Raw genomic sequence first — 17,492 nt, 5'->3', positions numbered from 1 at the left:
GTCAGAAAAAAATCCCAGAGGGTTCCCATTTCCATGCCAACTGATCATAATCATGAGTAAATGAAATGTTGCTAAGAGTCTGTAGAATCTGGGTCCATTCTTGAGTCATCATGTCATCCAGATGTCTGTTGAAAGAGATGGCTCTACCCTGTGAGTTAATGACATCTTTAAGAGGAACATTTTGATTACTACAAATATCAAACAATTATGGGTATTGGGTAGCTAGTGTATTGTTGTGGTGCCAGATATCTAATCAAAATCTGGTCTCTGTGTGTGTACCTGGAGAGTATATAATACTAGAACGTCCTAGGGACTCTAATTTAAGAATCTCTTTCCAAAAAGAAGAAGCTGGAATAGTATGCTGACTAAAGTATTGAAACTGGATCAATTTTTTCCACAAATGAGAGAATATGTTGGATTTTGGTATTTCCACCACCATTTCATAAGTAAGGCTGAATTCATTTGTCGCAGGTCCAGAATACCTAATCCACCATATTCTTTAGCGATACATCCTTTATGCCAACTAATAAGAGAATACTTTTTCTTGGAAGTAGACCCTTGCCATAGAAATTTCTTCTAATTCTATCTAGCTTGTCTATAACAGATGAAGGAATTCGATAAATGGAGAGTGCATATAAGGGGATTGAAGAAAGCACATAGTTAATGAGAGTTAATCTCCCCCTTATGGAAAGCAAGTTCCCTTGCTAACTCTATAATCTAGCTTCAAATTTATCTACTAAAAAATCTCAATCCTTTAGTTTAAGACCAGCATCTTGGAGTGGTAAACCTAAGTACTTAATAGGGAATTTAGCTAATCTAAAATATGTACTCCGAATAAATAATGGACACGTCTAAACTCAAAAATTGAATTACTTTAGAGGATCCGGGTCCTGAGAGTTGGGTTCAAAGAAGTGACCCCAGGGAGAAGGAAAAGGAGCAAGGGAGACCGATCTGACCGCACTTGGTCAATTCGTTTCCGAACAATATAATCAGAAGAGGAGCGAACAAAAGAAGTAGAAGCAGAGGTGAAAGCGTAATATAGTTTTAGAGAATTTTCTTATTGATCTTCATTTAAAAATAAATATGTAGAGGAGGTGACTTTTTTATTTGCCTTCTCCATCTTACTTTTTTTTTTTTTTTTTTTAAACTTGGTAGTAGCTACCAAGGTTCATGAGGGGGAATCGTACTCTCGACCTTTGGGTATAACAACTCTAAGACATTTTCATAGCCAATTATGCTACCTCCCCTTTCTCCTTCTCCATCTTACCCTTTTTGTTTTGTTTTCTTTATAGTTCATATGCTTCGTTTTGAAGCGCAATCTAAATTTTTAGGGTCTAATATTGTGTCTAAATATGTTATTCATCCGATAAATTGAATTAATAATTGAATATTTTTGATAATTATTCGACCCTTTAGCAGATCTTTGGCACAATTAATATAACTGTTGTGAAAAGTATATTTTTTAAAGAGCAAGGCTATGGTACTTTGCAATGTGCGGATCATTCTGTGCATTCAATTCATATCTCTGTCTTCAAAATTCAAATAGTAGATCCGAACCGTTCAACATTATTATCATATAAAAATATATTTGGAGACTAAATTTTATATTTTTTAAAAAATTTACTATTTTTTAGATAATCACTTGATCTAAAAAATCTGAACCATCCAAAAGTAGTGATTTTCTACCTACCAAAAAAAATAGTAAAAAAATTCCAAAAAAATATAAAATTTGATCTCCAAGTATATTTTCATATGATAATAATATTGAGCAGTTCGAACCGACTATTTGAATTTTAAAAACAGAGATATGAATCCAATAAACAGAACAATTTGCGCATTGCAAAGTACCATAGCCTCACTATTTTTTTAAATACTTTTACAGTAAGGATTTTATATTCTCAAGGGCCAAGGAATCTATTCAGCATTTAATTAATCTAATCTATGGTATATGCTGGGTTATGGACGGAAGAGTCCAATAAGCGAAGCCCGTTAATGTATAATGGCCCAGTTGGAGAATGTGAAATTTTCTGCTTTATATATTTTATATTTTTTTTTTCCTATTTTTTTTTTGAATGAAAAAGCCGAAAAGATCGCCGGTCACAAATTCCAAATTCATTTCAGGTGCTAATGAGAATTACAATTTATGAAGTCACTTTAGGAACTAATCATTAAACAATTTCATTTGTCTACTAATTTATTTAATTAATTTGTCGTTAATTATCTCAAGGTGAGCTTCAGAGGAGATTCTGTGAAATATTCTCATATATTAGCATTACAATTTTTTTTCTGGAAGAAGTGTTAATTTCATATATACTCTACTTGTCCATCATATCAATGTTTTGTACAATAATTCACTAATGCAAGCACTGTCTTATGCTTTTGCCAAAAAGCATCTTAAAATATAATGCTTTCATTTGAGATATTGGGTGCTGACAAAGTCACTATCTATCTTTTCCAGAAAGGTTCAAAACTTCAAGGTAATCACTAATCATAATTAAGAAAACAAACAGAAGGAAGCGAAAACAAAGAAGATGCCAACTTCTTAGGCTTTCTAGACCAAACTTTCCTCTTGCTTTTACAAAAGCACCATGTCAATTTCGTATAAAAGATAATGTTGCATCAATTGATGGACTGCACCTGGATACCAATATCGGATTTAATTTGCTTGTTTTTAATAAAAAAAAAAGGGAGACATGTGATTACAGTTTGTAAATATGAACTATGGAGGCGGCTTAAATGCCTAACCTACACAACCTTTCTTGGCTTTAATGTGGAAACAAGAGTACCAAAAATTGTACCACTTGACTAAAATCTTTCTCAAGTGCAACCATTATTTATCTCCTCAGACACTTATGGCAGCTAGCAATTACTTTGGATTTAAATGCGAGGTGTGTGTCATCTTTTCAGTGGAAGTCTTAAGTAGCACAGATATTTATTGCATGTCATGCGTTCGGCAGAATATTGATTTAATTCATGGTTTAATATAAATGATGTGATTTAATTCGTGTTCATGTCTATATTATATAGAGTAAAAATATATTATAAAATCCTACATTAGTGATACATTAAAAATAATGTTGTGTTTGATTTAGTGACAAAAGTAATATTTATGTGTGAAGATTGCAGGTTCGAAATTCGAATAAAAAAATTCTTGTAAATATTAACTAGTTTGACGGCTTGAACTTCAACTTATACTAAAAAACCTCCGTATATAACTCTTTCAGTAATTATTCACTAGTAACTATAATAATCGAGAGCTAAATGACTTCGCACATCTAAAACAATTTCGTTTGGTTTCGCTCGTCAATCAAATTGTAGCATGTATTAATAATGATGATGATGATACACAAAAATAGGTATGTTTGCAAACTCATTAACCATTCACATAATGTTCACCATTAAACATCCAATTGCTTCTCCACCTCATTTATCTTTATCGGAATATTCTAATGCTCGGTGTTTTTTTTTTAATGAATTGTGAGTTTAATGTGTCTAAGACGCAATGAAATATGTAAAACGATACATTTTTTCATGTTCCTCTACAAAGGAATTTCTCGTAGCTAATCGTTTTCTATTATATACAAATTACAAAGTTTTAGTTTTTAGAAGTTGCTGAATGCAAAAAAAATATACATAAAACTTATTTTTTTTTTATAGATATCTCTCTTTAAAAACATAATCATAAAAGCAACCTAATTAATATGTAAGAACGGGGAAATTTAATTAGTTTTGAATCTTGCAGAAGGTTTTGGTTAGGTACAACAAATAAGCATGAACCGGATGAAATTTAATGCTCTATATTTCATGAAAGATGAGGGTTCAAATGCCTTTATTTTTTGTGCCTCCACCATGTCTTCATTTTTAAAACGTTAATAAATCAAAATTTAAATTATAAACTTCAAAATAAAACCGTTAGATGTGATCTATGCCATTTTATCTATGTGCTAAATTTTTTTTTATCACATTTCGGTTTTCTTTTTATATGAATCAATTATTTGAAAAATCAACGTCTAGAAATTGTCCACATTAGCACATTTTTAAAAGGTCTTGATAATAACCAAAACAAAGTTGAAATATCATAATTTTTTACAAGTGTATAGATAAAATGATGTAAATCATATCCAATGGTTTTATTTTGACTTTTTAAATTTTAAATTTTGAGTTATTAAAATTTTTAAAAATGGAGGCATGATGAAGACACAAAAAATGAAGGCATTTGAACCCTCCTCTTCATGAAAAAGGGTATTTCACTTTTTGATGAAATAGAAACAAATTTATCTGAATTTAAAATTAAAAACCAACGAGTTTGAGCGAAAAAAAGTACAATAATTTCTAATAAACTATATCTATTGTATTCGATGAAAGAAATAATAATAACAGTTAGTTTAACTTTAAACGTATGGAATTGACTTTTAAGGATAAATTCAAACTATTGAAACTGATCTACTTCACAAATGTTTTGTTTACATGTCAAATTTATAATTTATAATTAATTTGGGATAAAATCAAGAAGTAAAAAAATGATGAAATATAGACATATTAAAGTATTCTCATTAACCTTCTATTTTTGACAATTTGATTTTATATTAAATTAATTCAAAAATTAATAAATTTGACAAAACACATTACTTGTATATATAGTAGACCGGTTTCAACAGTTTGAGCTCGTTATTTGAATTTACTCTGAAAATATTTTGGAGTTGAGCTAAATAAAAAATTGGTGAGCTTAAGAACACCGTACTCCATAATAATGTAATAAAATAATATTTTAGAACTATAAATTTTTATTCTGGTATAAGAAATGTAATTATTCATGCTTAATTCATGATCACTTTTTTTTTTGGATCCCTCCCTATAACGATATGTCCCCCAATTTTGGTTTTGGACATGGTTAAATATTTATATAATATAAATATCCATATAATATAATCTAATAGCTGCAACTGAAAATACCGAGATTTTTATTTTTACCCAAAAAAATATATTTTTTATTATAAATAATCACGGTTTATCAAAATTTATAAAAATGTCCAAACTGCACAGAATATTTGCGGTCCGATTTTTTTTTTTTTGGATTTAAAATTCCGGACCGTATAAAATATTTGCAGTCCGGATTTTTTTTTTTTCAAATGGCCGAGGTAATTTTTGAGTGATGATATCTCACGATCTGTTTAGAGATTTTGTATAAAACTTCGCAGTCTTGTTCTACGATGTCAAGACTACATGTTAGTCAATTTTCATGATTTTTGATAATGTTTTGCTATGTTAACTAGAGATGCAAAGTTGGACTCAGAAACACTCTTTCAGCAGTTCGGGCAATTTTTGAGTTATGATATCTCACGATTTATTTGGAGATTTTGTATGAAACTTCATAGTATTGTTCTACGATGTCAAGAATATATGTCAGTCAATTTTCATAATTTTTGAAGATGTTTTGCTATGTTAACCAGAGGTGCAAAGTTGGACTCAGAAACACTCTTTCCGCAGTTCGGGCAATTTTTGAGTGATGATATCTCACGATCTGTTTGGAGATTTTGTATGAAACTTCACAGCCTTGTTCTACGATGTCAAGACTACATGTCAATCAATTTTCATGATTTTTGAAGATGTTTTCCTATGTTAACCAGAGATGCAAAGTTGGACTCAGAAGCACCCCTTCAGCAGTTCGGGCAATTTTTGAGTGATGATATCTCACGATCTGTTTGGAGATTTTGTATGAAACTTCACAGTCTTATTTTACGATGTCAAGACTCAAAAATTGCCCCAACTGTTGAAGGAGTGCTTGTCAGTCCAAATTTGCATCTCTGGTTAACATAGCAAAACATCTTCAAAAATCATGAAAATTGACTAACGTGTAGTCTTGACATCGTAGAACAAGACTGTGAAATTTCATACAAAATCTCCAAACAGATCGTGAGATATCATCACTCAAAATTGTCCAAACTGCTAAAGGAGTGCTTCTGAGTCCAACTTTGCATATCTGGTTAACATAGGAAAACATCTTCAAAAATTATGAAAATTGACCGACATGTAGTCTTGACATCGGAGAACAAGACTGTGAAGTTTCATACAAAATCTTTAAACAGATTATCATCACTCAAAAATTGCCTCGGCCATTTGAAAAAAAAAAATCCGGACTGCAAATATTTTATACGGTCCGGAATTTTAAATGCAAAAAAAAAAAAACCGGACCGCAAATATTTTATACGGTCTAGAATTTTAAATCCGGACCGCAAATATTCTGTGCGGTTTGGACATTTTTATAAATTTTGCTAAATCGTGGTTATTTATAATAAAATACATATTTTTTGGGTAAAAATAAAAATCTCGGCTGAAAATATATTTCGGTGTATATTCAAAAAGAAAATGTGTTGTCACATCTTTCTCTCTCTTGTGGATGAGATGTCAAAAACTTCATATCATTGACTTCACCTGCATAAAACACCCTGCACCAACCCCCAAAAAGTTTTGATTCTTTCAATCGTATGCTATATATATTTTATTTTTTTATAAAACAATTGTATGCTATAAATACACTGCGGTTTTATGTTATGTTGTTTTTGCCAGAATATACAATTTTCATGTTTGTAATAAAATTATTTCAAAATTTCGTTAGTGCATTGCATTTAATGTGACAAAGCAAGAGTCACTTGACTATGCAATTGTATATTATTAATTTGTTATTTTTCTTAACCATAATAATAAGATTCTTATTATTTTTCAGCACGTTCTTATATTATTTCTAATTTTGTTCGATATTAATCATGGAAATTATTAATTTTTTGTTTGTTTTTAAAATATCAGTATATATTATATATGATTTCTATTATTGAAATGATAAATTATTTTCAAATTTTTATCCGTATATATTTAATAATATATTTTATGCATTATCAAATTATATCGAATTACGAACTTAATTATTACTCTGTCATGAACTTCTATATGAATACAAAAGAGTCTAACTGCTACGACATCAGTGTTATTTCAACTATAGTGACATTAACTCTAAAATTCATCAAATGTACTTCAAACAATGAATCCAAACCGTTCAAGCCGATCTACCGTACAAGTGATGCATTTAAATGCAAAATTTATAAATTTTCGAATTAATTTAATATGAAATCAAGAGGTCAAAAAAGAAGATTTTTTAAGTTAATTCTAGTGCACTTAGTTTTTATTATTTTCTTACTTCTTAATTTTATACTAAATAATTTATAAATTTATAAATTTTATATGTAAATGCATTAATCGTAAATTACAAGTAGACGCGTAATATTTAAAATACCTTCAAGTGACCCGCTACACATCCGTAACATTTGAATAAAAGAAAGACATACCATCGAAAATGCCAAAAAGAAAAAGAAAAAAAAAGACATACCATCGGTCCCCGTCTACTAACGACATCTCTCCTTCCTGCATATACACACACTCATAAGTCATAACCTCATCAAAAATGCAAAAATAATAAAAACTAAAAGGACACTGCAAAGGAGGAAAACAAAATGGAAGACTTTAGCTTCCCCTCTGTTGAACATCAAGACCATGACTCACACCTCCACCACCTTCCTTTTCCACACTTCACCACCTCCCCTCTTTGGTACTTGCCTTCGGTTGCACCCCTCGAAAAATCACCGCACTCTCGGTTCCGTAGAAGCCTCTCAGGATCTGGCAATGATTCGAAGAAGGTGAAGAATGCAGAGAATTGCGCCACAGATGAAGAAAAGATGGACATGTTGTGGGAGAATTTTAATGAAGAGCTTGCTCGGGCTTCGCACGGATCTGATATTGAGCCGACCAATGGACAATTGGTTCATCATAGAAACCCCAGCTTTATTTGGTTCATCAAGGTCATAAGGAAGTTGCTTTTCCTTCATAAAATTGGCGCAAAGAGGAGATCATCGTCATCGTCATCTGTTTGCTAGGTGTCCAGAGAATTACAGGAATTGGTACGTTTAGGTACCAGTGATCAGATGGCCAAGCTTGACGCATGGTTCATTTGGATACGTACAGTTTTAATTTAATGAGCCTGGAAATTAATAGTGTCAGTAGATAATTGTCATAGCCTCATAGGGCGAGGTAATTTACAGTTATATATATGATTCTACCTGTTTTCCATTAATTAATAATTAAAGAGGTATTTTGTTCGCAGCTATTGTACATATCTTTTCTCGATCGAGTTGTGGATCATACACAGGTTAAATAATTTTGTAAGTTATAAACTAGTCTCAATGTATTAAAGTTCAAAATAAATGCATTTTCTGGAATTAAGTTTAGAGAATTTAATTAGACGTAGTATAACTGCTAGCAATAAAAGGAAATCATTCTTTTATTGTTTGTTATAATCATGAAAATCATTAATTTACAATAAAGTACTTAATGTTATGTGAGGGCATATTTGGATCATCAAACAAATAGTACAAAAATAATACTATTCATGTTAGTGTGCGAAAATAATGTGAAGTATGTTGTCCAGTTAGCTAGCTAGCTAATAAAAAATAATAGAGACAGGATGGAGGCACAAAAAATGGAGGTATTTGAATCCACCTCATATTTTATACATTATCAAATTATATCAAATTAGGAACTTAATTATTACCATGTCATGAACTTCTATATAAATACAAAAGAGTCTAGGTGCTACGACATCAGTGTTATTTCAACTATAGTGACATTAACTCTAAAATTAATCAAATAGATTTCAAATAACGAATCCAAACCATTCAAACCGATCTACCGCACAAGTGATGTATTTACATGCAAAATTTATAAATTTTCGAATTCATTTAATATGAAGTCAAGAGGTCAAAAAAGAAGATTTTTAAAGTTAATTTTAGTGCATTTAGTTTTTATTATTTATTTACTTCTTAATTTCATACTAAATAATTAAAAAATTTATAAATTTTACATGTAAATGCATTAATTGTAAATTACAAGTAGATGTGTAATATTTAAAGGAAGCAGCTAATAGTCCCCGGCCCTCAGTCCTCTGAAAATCCCTGGACTTTTTACACTAATCATATAAACAAGTTCATTAGATCCAGTAATACTATGAAAACAATCCTATAAACAAGTTCAATAGATGTTCTGCAGATGAAACCGCGTGGTCCCAGATGAAAACGCGTGGTCAACGAACAAAGTACAATTGAAGTACAATCGGCAGTTAAACTGGGAACCACCTTCTAGAAGATATTTAACGACCACCTTCTAGAATGTATCTATTGAACCGGGACCAAATTTAAATTCTACAAATATACCCATAAATTCTTTTTTTTTAAATAAATAAAAATAAACTCATTTTTTAATTATAATATGAAAAAAATGGATTGTACTTAAATATAAAATATTTTGATCATGTTTTATTTTATATATTTAAAATTTATAATATAAAAAAAAAATTATACAAGTATTATCCTGTGAACATACAAATATTATCATGTGAACATACAAATATTATCCTATTAGCATACAAATATTATCCTGTGAACATACACATATTATCCTGTGAACATACAAATATTATTCTGTGAAGATACATATTGTACTTGAAATTATATTTTTGTATGAGTGAGTCTATGGTACTATGCATATTACGATTTGGCACTGTGCCACGGCTCTATATTCGAGTTTTCAAATCCTAACGGTCGATCCGAACCGTTCATCTTGTTCTCCATATTAATATGTGTTTGGAAACCAAATTTTACATTTTTTGAAATTTTTTTACTATTTTTTTAGATTTATTGAAAATCACTGTTTTTGGATGGTCCAGAATTTTCAGATCAAGTGATTTTCTAAATATCTAAAAAAATAGTAAAAAAATTTCAAAAAATGTAAAATTTGGTCTCCAAACACATATTAATATGGAGAACAAGATGAACGGTTCGGATCGACTGTTAGGATTTGAAAACTCGAATATAGAGCCGTAGCACGGTAACAACCCGTGATATGCATAGTACCATAGACTCACTCTTTTTGTATTTGGTTCATCATTGTTGAAATGTACTCATTTTATAAAAATTCTGTTTACATACAAATATACTTCAAACAATCATAGATATTTGACGTTGTAAAATAAAACAACCGCAATGAAAAATATACAAATCTATAAGAACATGTGTTAAATTCTATAAACAAAATATATCAATTATGCAATAGTACATATCCTATAAAAACACAATTTAATTCTATAACAATATACAAGTAAACGTGAACATACAAATATTATCCTGTGAATATACATATTGTAATTGAAATTGAAAAATTACATCAATACCAATATATAATGAACAAAATTGATCTAAAAAGCAATATTGAATGAGAAAAATGACCTGTAGCTTTCAAAACTTTGATGTTATTCGTCAATGCTGATGCTCCTCAACGATGATATTAAATGGACAAACGGCACTAAAATTACAACAAGAGGAGACGTTGGTCTTCGATTCTGTGACTCAATACTCGATTGAAACAAAGAAGGAAAAAAAAAATCATATCAGAAAAGGAAAGAAGGTTCAAAAAAATGATTTAATTTTCAAAAAAAAAGAAAGCGGTAAAAAAAGAAAGGGCTTAAATAGGAAAAATGGCGGCTATAGTAGTGGGGACTGCTTCGTTGCCGGTTATGGCAATTGAAAGTACGTGGCCGAAAAAGTACTTCTTCCGTTACCGGTGGTTGAAAGCGCATCGGAACTAAGCTAAAAATGAAAGGTTTTTATACGCGGGGATTTTTGGAGGACTGTAGCCCGGGAGACGTTACATTTTCTCATATTTAAAATACCCTTCAAGTGACCCGCTACACATCCCTAACATTTGAATAAAAGAAAGACATACCATCGAAAATGCCAAAAATAAAAAAAGACGTACCATCGGTCCCCGCCTACTATCGACATCTCTCCTTCCTGCATATACACTCACAAGTCATAACCTCATCAAAATCCAAAAGTAATAAAAACTAAAACGACATTGCAAAGGAGAAAAACAAAATGGAAGACTTTAGCTTCCCCTCTGTTGAACATCAAGACCATGACTCACACCTCCACCACCTTCCCTTTCCACACTTCACCACCTCCCCTCTTTGGTACTTGCCTTCAGTTGCACCCCTCGAAAAATCACCGCACTCTCGGTTCCATAGAATCCTCTCAGGATCTGGCAAAGATTCGAAGAAGGTGAAGAATGCAGAGAATTGCGCCACAGATGACGAAAAGATGGACATGTTGTGGGAGAATTTTAATGAAGAGCTTGCTCGGGCTTCGCCCGAATCTGATATTGAGCCGACCAACCGACCATTGGTTCATCACAGAAACCCCAGCTTGATTTTGTTCATCAAGGTCATAAGGAAGTTGCTTTTCCTTCATAAAATTGGCGCAAAGAGGAGATCATCGTCATTGTCATCTGTTTGCTAGGTGTCCAGAGAATTACAGGAATTGGTACGTTTAGGTACCAGTGATCAGATGGCCAAGCTTGACGCATGGTTCATTTGGATACAGTTTTAATTTAATGAGCCTGGAAATTATTAGTGTCAGTAGATAATTGTCATAGGTCGAGGTAATTTACAATAATATATATGATTCTTCATGTTTCCATTAATAATTAATTAAAGAGGGATTTTGTTCGCAGCTATTGTCATGACCCATGTATAAATTGGGATAGACTAGTGTCTATCTTTGAATTTGAATTTTTTATTTCGATCCAGTACTAATTGTTCAATGTGTCTAATACTGATCTGATGTAGTGTCTATCCCTGATTCGTGTTAGTCTGATTCTTAAATTGATTCCTTCTGAGTTTTGATTAATTATGTGTATTTTTTTTAAATATGTGATAATATATTTCATAAATAGAATGAAAGAGAATAAGAGAACAAGAAAGATCTGATAGTAGAACCTATTATTACAATTCTAAGAAATAGGTTGGCAGAACTTTTTGTGCCTTTATTTATTCAACACTTATATTTCGGTTAAATTTTTGTCTATATTTTGACTTCAATTTGTTAATTGGCTAAGAACAATTCCATTTTGAATTGTGCCAAACGAATTTTTAATTAACTTACTAAAAATATTTCAATGCTATATTAATTGATTTTATAATAAACATAGTTATAGGAATTGAGTTGTAATTGAGTACCCGATAAGTTAATGGATTTAAATCCGATTAGCTATTTGAATCCAATTAGTGCTTTACCCTAACATAAATCCTAGATCCCCCTGGCTATTGTACATATCTTTTCTCGATCGAGTTGTGGATCATACACAGGTTAAATGATTTTATTGAGGGGTGATAGTACTGTTATTGATGTATTTTTATTTATCCGAGAGAGATTTTGTAAGTTATAAACTAGTTTCAATGTATTGAAGTTCAAAATATATGCATTTTCTGGAATTAAGTTAAGAGAATTTAATTAGACGTGGTATAATTGATAGCAATAAAAGGAAACCATTCTTTTATTGTTTGATATAATCATGAAAATCATTAATTTACAATGAAGTACTTAATGTTATGTGAGGACATATTTGGATCATCAAACAAATAGTAAAAAAATAACACTATTCATTTTAGTGTGCGAGAATAATGTGAAGATAGTACTAATTCAAGTAATATGTTATCTAGTTAGCTAGCTAATAAATAAAAAAAAAGGTACGATGACAGGTAAGGAAAAATATAACATGCATACGCCCATAAAATTTGCTAGATTTTGATTGGTTTACTAATTAGATAAATTATCGTTGCTCTAAACAAAAAAAAAAAATTCACTCAAAAGAAGTTTATTGTGTTTTATCTTTTTGTCTCCTTTTAGTACAAGCCGAAGGCACGAAAAGTTATTGTTACTTTGTTAGGTGTAATAAAATACACAGCCAAAGACAACATTAGAAACTTAGCATCAGCACACCGAACCGCTCATGCTTGGACGATAATTGGGGAAAAGGAGATATATTGCTAATAATACACCGTGCGCATGGTCCACAGTTTTCTGTTCACATTTTGTCAACATCCTCTTATCTACTTGCGATTAACTGATTTTAATGTCCAATGTCTCCACCTACGGAAATTCAAATCCTTCCGAAATCTCGCGTATTTAAACATTTCTTCTTCCGATCGTCCCTTTTCTTTTTTGAATATCATTTTCCAAACCTTCATTTCCGATTAGATTTCCTATTTTCTAAGGCAACTTCCTTCCTCTTTATGATTTCACGTCTATATTTTGTCGCGATTTCAATCAAGCTGGTGGCGATTTCATTCAAATAAGTGTCGCTACTGAATTTAATTCAAATCAATAACCCGAGGAAACTCCGGATCGAGCGCAAATCTGTCTCCTACTCTCCTAATACCAATCTGTCCATCCTTATGCGCTTCTCATTCAATTTCTCAAATTTCAGTTGTAATGGATTCCGGCAGCGATGGCATCGAGATGATGTCTTGTCCCCGTTTTGTGGATCTGGTGAAGAGACATTGGTAATTTTACGGTTTAAGTTGATAGTTTTATAGTTTAAGTTGACAATTTTGAAGAGACGTTTTGTTTTTATAATTTAAGTTGATAGTTTTATAGGAGTACGGCTAACGCGCTTCCTCTAGCATATGGGCTAAAATACTTCCGGTGGAAATTTGAAATTTCAAAATCCAAAAAGTCGATCTGAACCGTTCATCTTCTTCTCCATATTAATATCTGCTTGGAGACCAAATTTTACATTTTTCTGAAATTTTTTACTATTTATTAAGCCATTTTGAAAATCGCTGATCCAACGGTAGCTTCTGATTTTTACTGTTTGGTAAGCCACCGTTGGATCAGCAATTTTCAAAGTGGCTTAATAAATAGTAAAAAATTTCAGAAAAATGTAAAATTTGGTCTCCAAGCAGATATTAATATGGAGAAGAAGATGAACGGTTCAGATCGACTTTTTGGATTATGAAATTTTAAATTTCCACCGGAAGCATTTCGGCCCATATGCTAGAGGAAGCGCATTAGCCGTACTCGTTTTATAGTATTGAAATTTTGTATTTTTTACATTTTGTTTAATCGTTTCCATCTACTTATTTTATATTATTGAAATTTTATAGTTTTTACGTTTTGTTTTCATAGTTTAACTTGACAATATTACAGTATTGAAAATTGATATTTTTTACATTTTATTTTATCATTTTTATTTGCTAATTTTACATTATTGAAATTTTATAGTTGTACGTTTTATTTTAACAGTTTAAAGGTGGCAGTTTTAAAGTATTGAAATATTATAATTTGTACGTTTTGTTTTATAGTTTTAATCTGTGAATTTTGCATAACTGCAATTTTATAGTTTGTACATTTTATTTTTATAGGTAAAGGGTCAATTTTACAGTATTCATTATTTTGATGATTTTTTTGTGTATTCATTAAATAAAGAAAAAAAATATTCGGAAAATTTAATTTTGCCTTTTGATCATGTGTTTTGTCTAAATAACTGCTAATAACTGACACTAACTGCCAATAATTTCCTATAGCTGCAATTTTCGAAAGTACAACAAGTGGTATCTTTGAAAGTATATTTTTTTGTCCTGTTGTGCAAGTTGCAAACTGTTACTAATAATCTTTGTATCACTCTGAATACTAGCTGGTTAATATTTTATTAACTAGCGTATTTTATGTGATATATTGTGTAAATATACAATATGAAAGAAGAGTTTTATAGTATTTGTGCAAGTCAAATGTCAGTTTTTATGTGGATAAACTGTAAATAACTAGATGTGGATAATTAGACGCTTCTATTAATTAATTATGAGTTAGGAAAAAAGAACAAGACAAAAGATCCGATTTGACGCGTGCCTTATTTTGTTCTCTGATTTGTTTCTCTAATTCTTTCTTCGTCCTTTTTCCGATTTCGGTTGATAACTATTGGTTTTTCTGTGGAATATAATACCGTTCAGCCATTTAAATCATCTATTAATTCAACAGGAAAGTACAGCATCTTTTTTCGAAAAAAAACAAAAAAAAAAAATTATCTATGAGACATCAGACATATATGATGTGAAACTCGCATGATCAGTACACTGTACTGGTTCATCAAATAGAACATGCAGTTTTTAACGCTTTAAAATTGGTACATTTGTTGAATGCATGCAAAATGTATACTATTCATGTAATGAATGCATACCTAAATTAGGCGCCCAATTAAATGCCAATTAGCAGGTTTTGATTTTAGTTAAATAATGTAGATAGCAACGCAAGCACGGTGGCCATGATACATGCACAGCTGCATTCAAGGCGTTAGGTGATACTGATAGACACAAAAGAGGGAAATAAATCTGCTGTTATTTGGAGTAACAGTAATCTGTGATTTGGTTTCAATCATTGATCTTTATTTAGATTCGCAAATAAAAAATTAACTTCGTCAAGGTTCGCACTTAAAAATATTTGAATAGTTAAGATCGAGTTAACAAGTTCCCTTTAACAGCAAATTTATTTCTCTTAAAAAGAGTACTCCAAAGGTGCTGGAAATTTTAATTGAAATGATTAGATCTAGATGTATGAAAATATAAAAAATATCTCGTTTTCAACAAATATAGAAAGAGAACGATTCTTTTGAGTAATATATCTAGAAATATCCATTGATCTCTTATTAATACTTCTTCAAACACAACTAGTACATTCCAAAAAAATTATGACTCTTACATCATTCCAAAAAAATTATGACTCCTAATTTCGGTTTTTGAATAAAAAAAAAGAAAATAAATAAATAAATTCATTGAGTCCGATCCAAAATATGTGGATCTGACTCAATGATCCAGATTTAAATATTATACTTTTATGAAATCATCTGTGAACTAGAGCTTGATTTCTCTTCTAATCAGATGATCCAAGTCCAAAAAAAAAAATTGGATAGTCCGATCCATAATATTTGAATCGGATTCAATAAGTCAGATCTTTCTATATTTGCTAAAAATGATGCACTCTTTCTTTCTATGTTAAAAATTGTTTTTTTTATTAATAGAAAATAAATAAATAAAATATCGAAAAAATGGGATGACTTTTGGGTTTTATCGATATATAGGTAGATCGGGATGGTTTATCCCGTCCAGTTACAGTGTTCTGGATAGGGTAAACCATCCCGTCCAGATTAGTGCTCCACTAATTGCGCTTAGCAGAAAAAAAAAATCTTGGACGGGATAGATTATTCCGTGCGGTACTGTAGCTTCTTTTTTTTTGGTTTTTGGTTTCTAGTTTCATCTTAAAGAATGAAAAGAATTTTTTTTTAAATACTGCAGTACTGGACGAGATAATCTATCCCGTCCAAAATTTTTATTTTTTTATGCTAAGCAAAATTAGTGGAGCATTAATCTGGACGGGATGATTTATCCCGTCTATGACTCTGTAGCTGGACGGAATAAACCATCCCAATCAACCTATATATCGATAAAACTCAAAAGCCATCCACTTTTTTGATATTTTATTTATTTATTTTCTATTAATAAAAAATTCAGACTCCCAGAGTCCCAAGGGGTCAAAATTCGGATCCCGAAGTAACTCAGTCTCAGAGTTAGAGATTGGGTACGGAGCGTCGATAGTCCGATAAAAATCTGCATAAAATATTAAAGGGACTTGGTAATTTCTACCTCGGTCGGATTGACAGAATTTTGATCGGATGGTTCATATTCAAGCTCAAATTTTGAGTTACTTTAGGGGATCCAGGCCCAGTCAAGTGGTCGATCCTGAGGTGGACCCCGGACCAAGGTAAAATTGGATTTGCATTAGGTGCGAATCGAATTTTAGCATGATTTAAATGCAAATTTTATTAAATTTTGTGAGATGAACGTATACGTTATAGTTAATAAAATTTCGATATTACAGTAATAGATTTCAGATAAAATTCAGATCATATATAGTTAATTAGATCATATCAAGTGTGTTAACCAGGGGTGATTAATGAGCGAGCATGAGCGAGTTAGGGCATGCTCATGCTCGCTCATTTAGTAAATGAGCGAGTTTAAGCGAGTTGATAAATAAGCAAGTTATGAGCAGCTCATGAGTTATGAGTACTAAAACTTAATAAATTGTTATAATTCATTTAAATAAAATATAATAAAAATCCAACAAAAATAGAATCATATTACAAAAATCAACAATATCATCAATACTTCAACAGTGATACTTTCACAGCTATCATCCTACAAACAACAATATAATATAACAAAAATCAATAGTATCATCCAACAACGTGTAATACTTTCACAATAGCATCACTAGACAACAATCAACATATTACAAAAATATAATAATCCAACAAAAACTAACAACAGCACTAATAAAAATCCAACAGCTATCGTGGCAGAAATTATGAATATTACACATAATTTAATGAGGCAAGGCTGATATGGCAGAAATTTATTTGGAATTGAATGTGGCAGAGATTAGATGTGGCAAATCCTAAATGAGCGAGTTGGGGCATGCTCATGCTCGCTCATTTAATAAATGAGCGAGTTTAAGTGAGCATTTTATGAGCGAGTTATGAGCGGCTCACGAGTTATGAGCGAT

This window comes from Carex rostrata, chromosome 1 (assembly GCF_964058835.1).
Source record: "Carex rostrata chromosome 1, lpCarRost1.2, whole genome shotgun sequence".
Taxonomy (NCBI): domain Eukaryota; kingdom Viridiplantae; phylum Streptophyta; class Magnoliopsida; order Poales; family Cyperaceae; genus Carex; species Carex rostrata.
This window is presented reverse-complemented; position numbering follows the sequence as displayed.